Below are 12981 nucleotides of genomic sequence, written 5' to 3' on the forward strand. Positions count from 1 at the left end.
TGATGTGTGGTGGCTTTAACAGAAGAAAGGTTGATATTGGATACAAGATTTTGAGGATGGCCACTGTTTAGTAAGATTTATAATGTTCTCCTCGTACTTCACCGAGGAAACAGTAAAACGAGCAAATTAATCCAAACAACATTACATTCGCAGAACACAAAACCAATAGAAAGACGTACTCACAAATATCAAACGCAGAATCCTACACAACAAAAAGATACCTTTAATAGGTGAGATGTCTAGCCATTTATACTGGATAGACTCCCATGAAAGTAAATGGAACACTGCATGCAAAGTTCAGTATTTCAGACCCAAAAGAGAGCAGCGTGTCTGATCGTATGAATGGTGTCGTGCCAAATACTGGTTTTAGACCGGTGCCAGAGTTGAAGAGAGGCATAATTGCATCCCTGCGAAGGGAAAAGGACAGTTTTATCGAGAATTTACCCAACTTGGAAAGCCAAAGGCTTGGAATTTAAAGCAGATAAGCGATATGTCGCCACATGAATGCGCAAATAATTAAACCAATAATTTTAATTATATAATTGTGACTTAATCCTGGAGACTTCTGGTAATAACCACAACATGACAGCCTCCACTCAAACAGTAAACTCATGTACCATAACAGCCACTGATGAGTACACGTTCTGTGATGTAACTTAAGCCGAGTTATCAAGATTAAATTCAACAAAAATCCAGAATTCCAATGAAAAGAATTAAAGATACGAATTCATGTTGTGTGTTCTTGTAAGCTCTATCCTGAGAGCTCCAGTATTGGAAAATTCCTAAATTACTTTCAAAAACAGATTGTTCTCTGTGCAGTCTCTGTGAACTGATCGCTTTCAAAACTTTTTTGTTTTAATGTATTTAATGTGACTTTCTCGTCAAAACAATCAATGAACAGGTTATGTTTACATATTTACATAAAACTCCCATTATCACTGTATACTTAATGAATGTATTAGTACACACACCATATACTCGACTCTTTAACACAGGTTTGTTTTTCTTCTATCCTAGACAGAACACAGGTCTATATTGTATCTATACCTAACAAGGACTCAACAAACACATTGCGTCCTCCATTCTAACTTTCCCTAATTATTAGATTAGAGCCGCTTCGCACCTCTTGCATCTAAAGGGATGTAAAGGAACTGTGGACACAAGAGTAGAAAACAACTATATTATCGCATGTACAGATAACATCGATCTCCTTCAGTCAAACAAGTCTCCGTCAGTCAGTTTTGTTCTTTACTGGGCTGTTTTTCCAATCTATTATTTGCCTAAAAAAAAACTAGTTACCGATTGTGTTCGATAGTTCCTGTCTCTGCTGAACACATATTTCCTGTTTTATCGCCCAGATATTTTCTTTTTTTTTAAAAAAAAAGTTACATGATTACAATGCTCTCTATTCAATGCAAAATCTTGGCATAACAGTTTTACGGGAAGTACAGTGCCAATAGAAATAAACCAGCTTAACTATGGGGTTTGTCACAGCTACTATCAAATCAGTATTCATTAGGTAATCGCTTTTCTGTAAAATTAACCATGGTTAAAGGGATCGATAATTTAGTTACAAAGTTTACAGTAAAAAGAGTTCAGCGCTGCCTAAACAAACTGTAAAATTTAGAAAACGATCAGTTGATACTCTTTAGACTCACACGACCTTCTTTTAATTAATGTCTTATACCATTGTTTCTTCTATCACTGTACTAAGATAGGGAAAGAAAACTGAAAAAAAAAGTTAGATGAGATTTGGAATTAAGTTTTATGGATAATTTTTTTTGGTGTTCTTTTTAAAGGTGCTCAACATCTAAAGTCCTTCGCACCTGACAATGTTGCTGAATGACACTGCACTAGTTCATTCTATACCAAAACAATCTTCTAATAGAAAACACATGCATATTCCATTCAAATAAATACAATTACACACATTAAATCTAGCTAAAATACATTTTCTCGTTCACTCACTCTAAATTTACTTATACTAATCGCGATTTGTGATGAAGTACTTCATATTCCTCGCATCACATTAATAACGTAATCTAATAAAACTTATTTACGTACTTACATAATTGGATAATAATTATTCTCTTTGATTAGATTTATATAATAAATAACTATACTTCTTCATAAAATTATTTAAAAAAAAAAAAATCCGTGTGCGGTCTTCTAAGATCGAAAATATTTCTCTTCAAGCAAACATATGAATTTAGAAGTAAAGTATTTAGAACTACAGATTTATGTATGTAGTTTAAAAATTAGCAACAATAATGGTACCCACTTATACTTTATGCAGTATTACCTAACCTAACCTAACTAATTTTTTATTCTTTTTTTTTTTTTTTGAATATTAATTTGTCTTACTCAAGCGCATTGTGTACTATAGTTTAATTGTTTACAATTAATAGAATTATTGTTCATCATTCGTTACAAATAGATCTATGAACGTTTTATGTACACATGAATAAAGAAATGGGGTTGCAGAATTAAGAATAATTTAAATAAAAAGTTGGTCGAATTTCAGGAAGCTGTTCTAGATAGTTTTCTTTAAAATTAAGACTAAATTTTAACACTATTTATCGTGGATTTTTTCCTTTCCATTAACGAAATAAGTCCCTAATCTACTAGACATCACGTCCAAGTAAGGGACTGGTTAGTTTAGATACTACCCAAATGATGTAATCAAGGATGGATAATTCTGTGTTTGAGGATTCAAGAAAAATTATTGTTAAATATAATAAATAATTCAGTATAGGATGAGAAGTTATCAAAGCGAGGATTCTCTGTCTACTAGCAGAAATGCCTTTGTTTTTAAGGTCCTAGAAAATTTTCACGTTTTTGTTAGTCAACTCAGGTTCGAATTCTAGTTTGGATTGAATTTTGCGTTTGCTTAAAATTATTTTTAAAAAATTGCTAAGACCACATAACCAATAAATATGTATATAAATTAATAAAATAAGGCTGTGGGTATTTACACTATTGTGATAAAACTGGCTGATGTTTAAATTTAACTAGTGTTTATACAGCCCAAATAAACACTTACCGAATCTGTAGCCTCTATTGAACGTTCAACATCTAAATGAGTCAAATTTGACAAAACGAGAACACCATACCGTATATATAAACCAAACGGTGCACCCGTTTGCATCAAATCCATGCGTCTTACTTCAAACCAAGTATTTATTAATTTTTTAATATTTTTAATTTCAAATATTTGTTTTACATTTTGGGAACCTCATAACATATCTTTCCAGTAAAATCTAAATTTAGAAAATTTGTCAAGAATGCTTCCAATTTACGAGCTGAGAGTATATAAATCAAACCTATTGACCAGTGAATGTGGCTAGCGTCACAAAAGCAGTGGGAATTCAAAGTCAGCGATCAATAGTGTTAATTCTAAAATTAACAAAACATACTGGTGAAATTCTATTATTTTAAAACATAACCAGGGAAATGAACTTCTAAAAAGTTCCATCATAACCCCTACTAAGAAACTTTTACTTTCTTGAATTAACTAAAAATTTCTTCACATATTATTTATTCCCCTGTGATCATCCTCAATCATCTAAAACATTTTCTTTTCATAAAAAAAAAAAATACTGTCGGCCAAGTAATCAAAGTTGGAATAATAATAAAAATACTCATTCTTTTTGTTTATAGACTTTTTTTATTTCTTGTCTACAATTAAGTTGGTTTATATTGTATTTCATTTCCGTTGTTTTGAAAACGGCTAATTAGTAATTTTATAGGATTGTTGTATGGTCAATTAGAAGTGTTCAGATTTCTTATATTTAGAAATGTTTTCATTCATCCAAACAAATAACGCTTTTGATGGCCATAACATTCAAGAATTATATCAACTATTGGGCTCTGTTTACTTACTAAATCTTAGTTTCTAAATATGTACATTATATTGACCATTTACATCTTGAAAACTGTTTTACTTTCTCTTAATTTTTGGTAAGAGTTGGATTCTAAATAAGAGTAAAGGTTTTAGTTTTAGATTTTCAGATTTCATCGTTTTAAGCATTCAATGATCAGATGCAAAGTTGGCATAATTTAGATGAGCAACCTAAAAAAATAAATTACCTTGAATGTAAACAAATGTAAGATATTAATTCTTCATCTCATTAAAAATCCAATTTTTTGATGGATGAAGTCCCTTTAGTCATCCTCATCTAAGAGTGATCGTGAAGTTTAATCAAGAGACTTTGCGGTCCTTGTTGACAGCATCATTAGCAAGAGGGCCCAAGGATCTTGGCTTTATCTCCAGAAAAAAAAAATGGGTAGGTTAAAAAGTGAGAATAGTTAAAGAACATTAGAGTAAGTCTGGTTCCCGTTGGAGAGAACTGCTCACAACTTTGATCTAATCAATGTTCACGACATTGTTTAACATCGTTCAGTTATACCCAGTTATTTTCGACCGAAGAACCTCTCTTATTATCGCATGGCTAACATGGTTCAATCAGTGTTCAACATAGTTCTTTCATACAAAGTTATTTTCAATCAAGAGACCTCTCTCATGGTACAAGGCTCCATATTGTTTTCCAAATAGTTTTCTACTCTAGAGATTAGATTGAATTCAGCCTGTAAAAAAAACAATTTAACTGATTTGGACATATTCGACTACACTATTTCAAAATATAAGTCAGACATAATTTAGGATTTTTTTTTTTTGTGAACTATGTGAATTTTGAGAATGTCTTTGATTGTCTACAATCACTCGCTGGGACGCCAAGGTTCCTTAAGAAATAACTCCGAGGTACTTGTAGTAGTTCATTTGGATACGAACTTAGAAAAAATGAAATTAAAAGTGATTATCCTTCTTGAGTACTTTTGATTTACAATTCTCAGAAAATCATTAGATTAATTTTTAAGAAAAATTGCGAAAAAATGATAAAAACTAATTTTCGTTCAGCGAATGTTAGAGAAGTGTATCCGGAATATGAGAACAAGTCATTATCATTTGCTTCCTTTCTTTCAAAAAGTAAAAATGACTACGATATCGTACAAACTTGTAACAATGGTAGAGTTCGCTACTAAAGAAATGCGGAAGATGATTTTTTCAAATTGTCCACCTAGTGAAAGTATTTATTTTATGAAATAGCTGGCTGACTGACGGTTAGTGATAAAACACAATTAGTAGCTAAATGTTAGTTAACAAAAATAACAAAAGAAAATAAGAGATGTTATGTACACATACAGTGTGTAAGGAGGGCTCTGTAATCACGTACTCCATGCTGTTCACTTTCTATGGAGACCTCTTGCGGCGCTATCTCCTGCACAATTTGGTACTTTAAAGAATGTTTTTGTTGCTTTTACGGAAATAAAGATAGCTTAATGTCTATATTACGACTTTACATGTGTAGAAGGGTATTAAATAGCAGTTACATGTCATGCAATCAGTCACTTCAATAAATCTTTACTCATGCTGTAAGACACTTCACCTTTAACTTTCCTTGATTTTGCTAAATTGAAATTATTTCTTCAAAATATAAATAAGATTGGTTGGGGAATCCTATCGGGAAGTAATAAACACGCTTCTTTAAAAATATAAAGCATTACACCATTTTTCACAGTAGTCCAATCAACCACATCTTAGTTTTGTGTAGCGTTAGTTCCAGTTGATGATTTATTTTGAGAAATGATTTCGTTTTGTGAATTGTAATATAAGAAATAGTTTTTAGTTAAAGAAAAAAATAATTATAGCAATAGAAATAATAGTTACGTTAACGGGAGTAATGCTGCCCGAAATGAAATAATATTTTGTATTGTGAAATAATAATACTTTTAAGTCAGCTTTAGTACTGGGTTAAATACTTTACTCACCAGATTCACCAAAATGTCCAACCTTCAGATACAAATTTATGTAAGTGTTTTCACATTAAATTAATCCCCATAAAATAATGAATAAAATTATTCAATGACAGCATAATTTCATAGCCACTATAAAAGAGAATGATGCTCATCTTAAAGTAACATATTTTGCGTAATTTCCATTCGGGTTTTTAAGAACTCTGAGATCTTTTTAAGGCTTAACTCTAAAGAGTTATTCTCGTTTTGTCGTAATGTTTATGACACATATAAACTTAAATTGGCGTTGTTAGTTTTAATTAGTTTGTGAAAAGTTATATCTGTTTTATACCATATTTGACAATGGTTGCACTTAAACTGAATGAAATTAGAACAGATTAGATAACGTCTTTAAGGAAATCATCGACTACATCTAAAATATTCTTTTAAAGAAGAGTAAACACTTTTTGCACGTCTATAAAGAACAATCCTTTAATTTTATAATATTTATCTATTTAACTTTTATAGAGTAAGTTTGTGATTGTACATGAACGCGAACAAGACCAAATCCAGGAAGAGAATCATTTCAGGAGATAAAATATGAGAACTTCCCCGTGATACTGAGGACAAATGAGAGTTCACACAACTTTAAAACACATCTGTTCAACAATTCCAAAGAAATTTCGGCCTCTGTCAATAGCTGGGAAGATCTTTGCTGTAGTTTTCTTGCTACCAAAAAAACAAAAAATTGCTGAAGATACAATTAGTCTTCGATAATGCATCTTGTGGCTTACAAGACTAGCAAAGTCAATATATCGGCTTTATAAATCTTAACCATTGCATAGAATTGGATGTTTCGAAATTTGAGGAAAATTCTACTGGTTAAATAATTCCTGTAAAAATGGTTTCTTGCTGCAAAATGGAAATGGAGTCCAAGTCCTGAGGTGTTTACCTTCTTTTTTTTGAAGTTATTTTCTGTTAGATAAGATATTGAACGCGCCTGATATGCATAGAAGTTATTAGATCGCCTAAATGACCTAAAAAAAACCTTAAGATTCAATTTCCATGTGCACTGGCCCTGTAATTGATTTTTCAACGAATCGTTTTAATTTTTACTTTTTGAATTAATTTACTGGAACTACAAAACGGAACTTCAATTAAGAACAAGATGTTTAATTGAAAACTTCTTCCTTTATCAAGGCTTTTAGTAGTGTTACGAAAAGAAAACAAGTATGTCTGTTAGTAATCAAAGAACTGGAGCAATAGATTCTCGGCATGCTCCGTTAATACATTCGTTGATAACAAGGGAAATTTCTCTTGCATAGTTAGTACTATTCAAAAAGAAATTCTTTTTGCTTTTTTTTTTTATCTTCATCGAAAGATTACGTCACAGAGGAATTCCCTCCTCTCATGTTTTCAACTTTGGACACATGAGTGCACAAACTGAACACTGCAATTTTGTTCACTTTTATGCAATTTCTTTGTGGAACCAAATAGTTTACTAATTGCTACAGTGCAGTCTAATTTTGTAATAGTTAGTGTTACATTTTAATTTTAAATAAATCATACTTCGATGCCGTATGACCAAATAGGTAGCAGTAACAGTAGTTATAAGAGTCTTTTGTTATGTAGGTTAAGTTTAGATCGTTTGTCAAGTAGTCTGGCGAGAAGTTTGTTGCGTTGGTTAGTTTCTTGTCTTGTTTCAGTCTAGTATGGGGATTCCATGGTCAACCGTTCGGGGATCGACTAAGCGTTCCAACTCACTACGCCTCCAGACATTACAGTCAAAAATACTTCGAAAACTTCTTAGCGCTCCGTTCTATCCTAACTTCTAACTTCACTATCCATAATGACCTCAAAATCCCTTTTATTACAGATCTTGCTAACACTCGTTTTATCAAATTTCATTCCTCTACAGCAGCTCATCCTAACCCTCTCATAGAAAACCTATCTTCCTCCACATTACCAGATAATCCTCTAAGAAGATTGAAGAGAAGATGGCCTCGTGATCTTCTCTTATCGTGAGAGCAAAGCATGTTACTGGGTGCCTTCTCCACTCATTTTTTTCTTTTATTTTTTTTGTTTACCATATTTGTTTGTTGCAACAACCGTTGCAGTGGTAAATTCCAATAAAATATTAAAAAAAAAAAAAATAATAATAAATCATAGAGCGAGTTTTAACGAAAAGAACACTTAAAAATTTTTTCTAGTAATTGAAATTTACGAATGAATCATTCTTATCACTTCCGGATCAAGATTTCAATATACTAAATGTTTTTGAAAAGTACAGTAAAATCTCCTTATTCGCGCTTCCTTCATTCGCGTTTTCACTATTCGCGGATTAAAAAAATGCGACCCAATTCCTATATTCGCGGATATTCGCGGAAGTACACTATGATAATAAAAGGATTCCAATAGGTATCCAACCCAATATCCTTTGTAAATGCCGTCAAATGGACTAATAAAAAAAGTAAAATAGATCTTAGTATTACAACTTTGCCTAAAGTATGTTGTTAAATGATATCGCCGAGGACTTTGACATAAGCCGCCTTCGCCGCGATCGGTGTTTTTGAGAATGTAAACGCACAGAATGAAAGCAATTGTTCGTGATCCAGCAATAGAAGAAATGGAAGTGGCGTTGTCATTATGGATCGAAGACCGCATCCAAAAAAGGGTGCCCCTGAGTGGTCCAATGGTCCGGGAGAAGGCAAAGTATCTTTACGCTCATTTTAAAGAACCTGATGGTAGTTGTAGTGGCAAGTTCAAACTTTGACTGCAAACAAAAGCTTTTAAAAACTGCCAAGCAAGAGAAAATTACAAAATTCTTCAAACCATTGCCTAAGCCTTAAGATAATTAATCAAAATGTTCAAAAACTTCAATTAAATTGATTTTTTTATATATTAGTTTTTTTTTATTTTGCCACCTAGGAACGTATCCCCTATAATCCCATATAAATTACCATTCCGTATTCACGGTTTGTGTATTCGCGGCATATTTATGGAACATATACCCCGCGAATAAAGAGCTTTTACTGTATTCTAAATTGATTTCAATTTCAGACTATCATGACTGAAGTTATTGCTACATTTCCCTTTTTTATTTTCTATTGTTCACATGCAACAGGTTATTTTAAAATTTTGTTCTTAATTAGGAGAAATTAAAACATGAACTCTCTTGAAATATCAGTTTCGTTATTTCTGACGAAATCGTGCATTGCCCCTGGCAATCCTAGTGATTTAGGACACTGTCTTATTTATTTACATCAACAAACAGCTAAAAAGCCAAAACATTTTAGTCATATAAACAAGAGATCGATTCAAATCCGATTCGACGAATGAAAGAGAAGCTGAAGAGTAAAAAGTGGTTACAATATACAAGGAGCTTTATAGCGTTATTAATATTCGTACATTAATAAAAATACTACTTGGGCGGGGATAAAAAACAAGAACAAAAATTTGATTAGTTAGAATAACTAAAATGATTGAAATTCTGTAAAATAAAGTAAAGTAATCGCCTATTTTCCAGGCGGGTTTTAACGTCCGTTCAACTACTGTAGTTTATAAACTAAGGATTTTAATGATATTTTACCGAATCCCGTGTGCCCCTGTAGACACAAACGGCTGGCCACGGATTGTCTAGGCCTGTTTTTTTTGGCTTTTTCCTGTATCGTACCATAAAACCCAAAAGTTCTTACAAAATATTTCATCGAACTTGTGATGTTTTACTAAATTCATGCTGTCTTCATGGTAACTCAAAGAAATGTTTAAAAAGCGCTGCTAGTCCTTTCTCAGAATCCTAAAATCAACAACACTTTCTAGGGACAGTGTTAAATAAAAGTTAGAAGACAAGCGGAGAACACAGTTTCAAATCCAACTGCCTAAATTTAGGGTTTTTTTTTCTCTGAAGTCTCTCTTCAGTAGTAAATGGAGAGTAAGATCGTCGATGGAAATGTTTGCAACAGGATAACGTTATGATCAGGAGGCCAGCGTGAACTTAAAAGAAAATTTACGTGCGTTAATGTCCTCAGATGTTGGTACGCCTCAAAATAAAAAGAATTAATAAAATAGAAAGGCTTCAAAACGTGTAAATAATAATGATTACAAAAACTAAATTAGAGAATTCTTTGGTAGTAATGAAGCACTTCTACTGTTTAGAAAACCGAAGTATGAAGTCCAGAGTTTTACATTAGAAATAAAAAGTCTTCCAAAAGTTTGTTAGAGAAATCATCTTGATAATTTTTCAAAAGATTTTAAATAATTGACGTATTTTTCTGTTTTAAAGAAAATGCAGACTGCTCTTAAAAATGATTATGTGTCGAAACGATACTTATGATGCTGCTTAATGTTCTCTCTTAATAATTGTTGCAGCAAATGATATAAGGAAATAGAGCGGATCTAATCAATAGTTAATAATTGTAGTGTAATCAATAGAGAAATTGTAATGGATCTAAATCTAGCTTATCTCACTCATGTTAATCTAATTTTGAATATCTAACACATCATCTAGAATGGATTCAATCAAGTTCATTTTTAGCTCTTTAATGTATCCTAGATAGTGCTTCTGCGGTAAAAGCAAAAGCTGGCAATGAATTATACGATGAAATCATAGTTCATAAAGGTAGTGGATTATAAATTTCTGAAAATTACCATATCGCTACCTAATAAACAAAGGGCCTTGTGTTAAATATTAATACGATCAGCCAATGTAGTAATCCCTGGCAAATAACATATGCAGAAAGTGATGAATGTGTTCAAAAAAAAAACTACAAGAGTAGGTATTAGGTAGGTATGTGGCACAAGTAATCGCGTAATTAACCTGATGATGACTAAATTGTAATAAAGTCAAGGTTATGAATGGAGGAAATTTTTTTGATTTTGTTTTATAATAAATTAGCTGTTGATGTATTCAATATTCTGATCAGCTGTTGCGGAACTGTTAATTATCGAAATAAAAGCAAAAAAAAATATTTAGCAATTAATAGTAACGTTTCAAGGTTACGTTATTTTGTATGATGAAAATGGAAAAATGAGTTAAAAAAAGAAATAAGATGGAGTCAACCATCAGAGTAATGCTTTTATCTTAAAGAGAGGCAATTCCGCAATTTTGCAGCATAGGGTATCAGCATATCTTCAAACAAAAATTAATAGATAGAATTTATTGATGGCTTATGTTGCCAATTATTTGAGAATATTTGATAAACTTTCTTTAAATGTACACTAATAATAAGTGAAGGCTGAAATGTTTTTGTAATACGCTGTTTGGGGAATTTTGAGTATCAGAAATTTGTCTTAGCAAGCTAGGATGAGAAGAATAGTCCTGTTTTACATCTGTTAAAGATAACAAGATACTTGGTTAGTAAGGATAAAGTGACTGAGAAGAGACGGTTGAGTTATTTTTGGTAATTCTATGATTTCTCTAAACTTTAAGAGGTGATCTACTAGAAAAAAAAGTTCAAGGTTTAGATGTTAATTAAAAAAAAAAAAAATCTAAATAAGTAACAAGTTCAACCATAATAAGTTTTTAACAAACTAGTAATTACTAGTAAACTAATAATTTGTGGTCAATTACGTAATATTAACAACTAGTTTATTTTTTACAAGGCGTTACCAACGAAGACGTAATCATTTCCAAAAATTTACCTGCCTATTTTTCGAATCAATTTAAAACAGCATTGTTAAACGCAAATAAAAAGTTATTCACATTATAATCTTATTTAAAGTAACCTTATCTTCAGTTTATCAACCACAACCTAATTTTCTAATGGAGAGTTTCAAAATGCCAAAATTTCAGCAAATACTTACATTAGTAGTCAAAAGAAATTTTGACGCTTAATATTTTCAGAACTTTCTGCTATTATTTTCATTTCAGCATATACACGGTCAATTCTCTAAGAAACCCTTATTCCAGGAGCCCTCATGCTGGAATAAGTATTTGTAAAAATAGATGAAGGGACCTGGGCGAATAGCACCTACTGGACCAAATAGCACTGATAGTTCGCTGACGGAGTTCTATAGCTCAGAGAAGACTTACATGAGCCTGCTAGCAACGTGATGGTCACACATTGCAGATTTTACTTGACTGGAAGAGAGAAAGAGTGCCTCTTAGACGGCTTTCGACCGGTCTGCTTGTGATCATTTACGGTTGCGAATGTCCTGTGAGCCATTGGATTGTGCTTGTTTTCCAGGAGATTTGATTTTTAAACCAACTTTTTGTAAACTTTAGACTCCTTTTATATTTTAAATAAAGAAAGTGTTCATATACCATTTAATTTCTTAGAAGAAAACTAAACTTTTACAAAAATTTGTCTGTTATAATTGAAAATATTGAGGTAAAATTACATCTGTTTTAAGAATACTTACGTTATCATTTATTCAGCTTAATTATATTTCAGTTTTCGTTTTTGTTTCTAGATTTTAGTACGTCAATATTGGGTAAAGGTACCCAATCCTTTTTTCAGTCCATTGACGTCCTTCTGCCAGAGTCCTTGCATCTACACTGTCCGTCAGTCTGATGTGTGAAGCAAAAGTTAGAGAAAATGTAAATGTAGCCAGACGAATCCGAAAATTCCAGAGCGTTAATCCTCTCAGCTTACTACATCTTCGCACCAGTAAGTGGAACTGAATGGATTTAGCACTAGTTCTTCGTCACATCGTCCTTCTTACATTTACGAGAAAATATATCTAAAATCCTTAATATTTGTTTTATTAATTTCTAGTATGAATGTTTTACTTCATTTATGTTCTCATTTCTTGGCCATTAATTAACAAATGTTGCGCTAGTACATGAAATGTATGATGTATTGTAGAAGCTAAGAGAAAGTTTAAAAATCTAACCGTTTGATTTCAAGGAAGACTATCTAATTTAAAGAGTGTAAATAAAGGTTAAGGATCTTCAGGACATGCTATATATTTACAGGAGCGGGGAAAAATAAGCAGAAAGTAGATAAAAAGATTCCGCCACGGGCGAACAGATTTGCTACTTATCTAGGTCAAAACATTATCTGGGTTAAATAGTGTGACCATGAAATTAGCTGCATTTATTTTACCTGAAAACTGAATTTATTATCATTAAAAAAAAAAAAAAATTATTACCTTAGAAATTGGACCTTTGAACCATTGAGTGTGTTTTTGTGAGATTGAAAGATGAGCGAATGAGTTAAGTTGGCATAACGAGATGGTATACTCGGA

Source organism: Rhodnius prolixus, unplaced genomic scaffold (assembly GCF_049639745.1).
Source record: "Rhodnius prolixus isolate KJV_2025 unplaced genomic scaffold, Rpr scaffold_4, whole genome shotgun sequence".
Lineage (NCBI taxonomy): Eukaryota > Metazoa > Arthropoda > Insecta > Hemiptera > Reduviidae > Rhodnius > Rhodnius prolixus.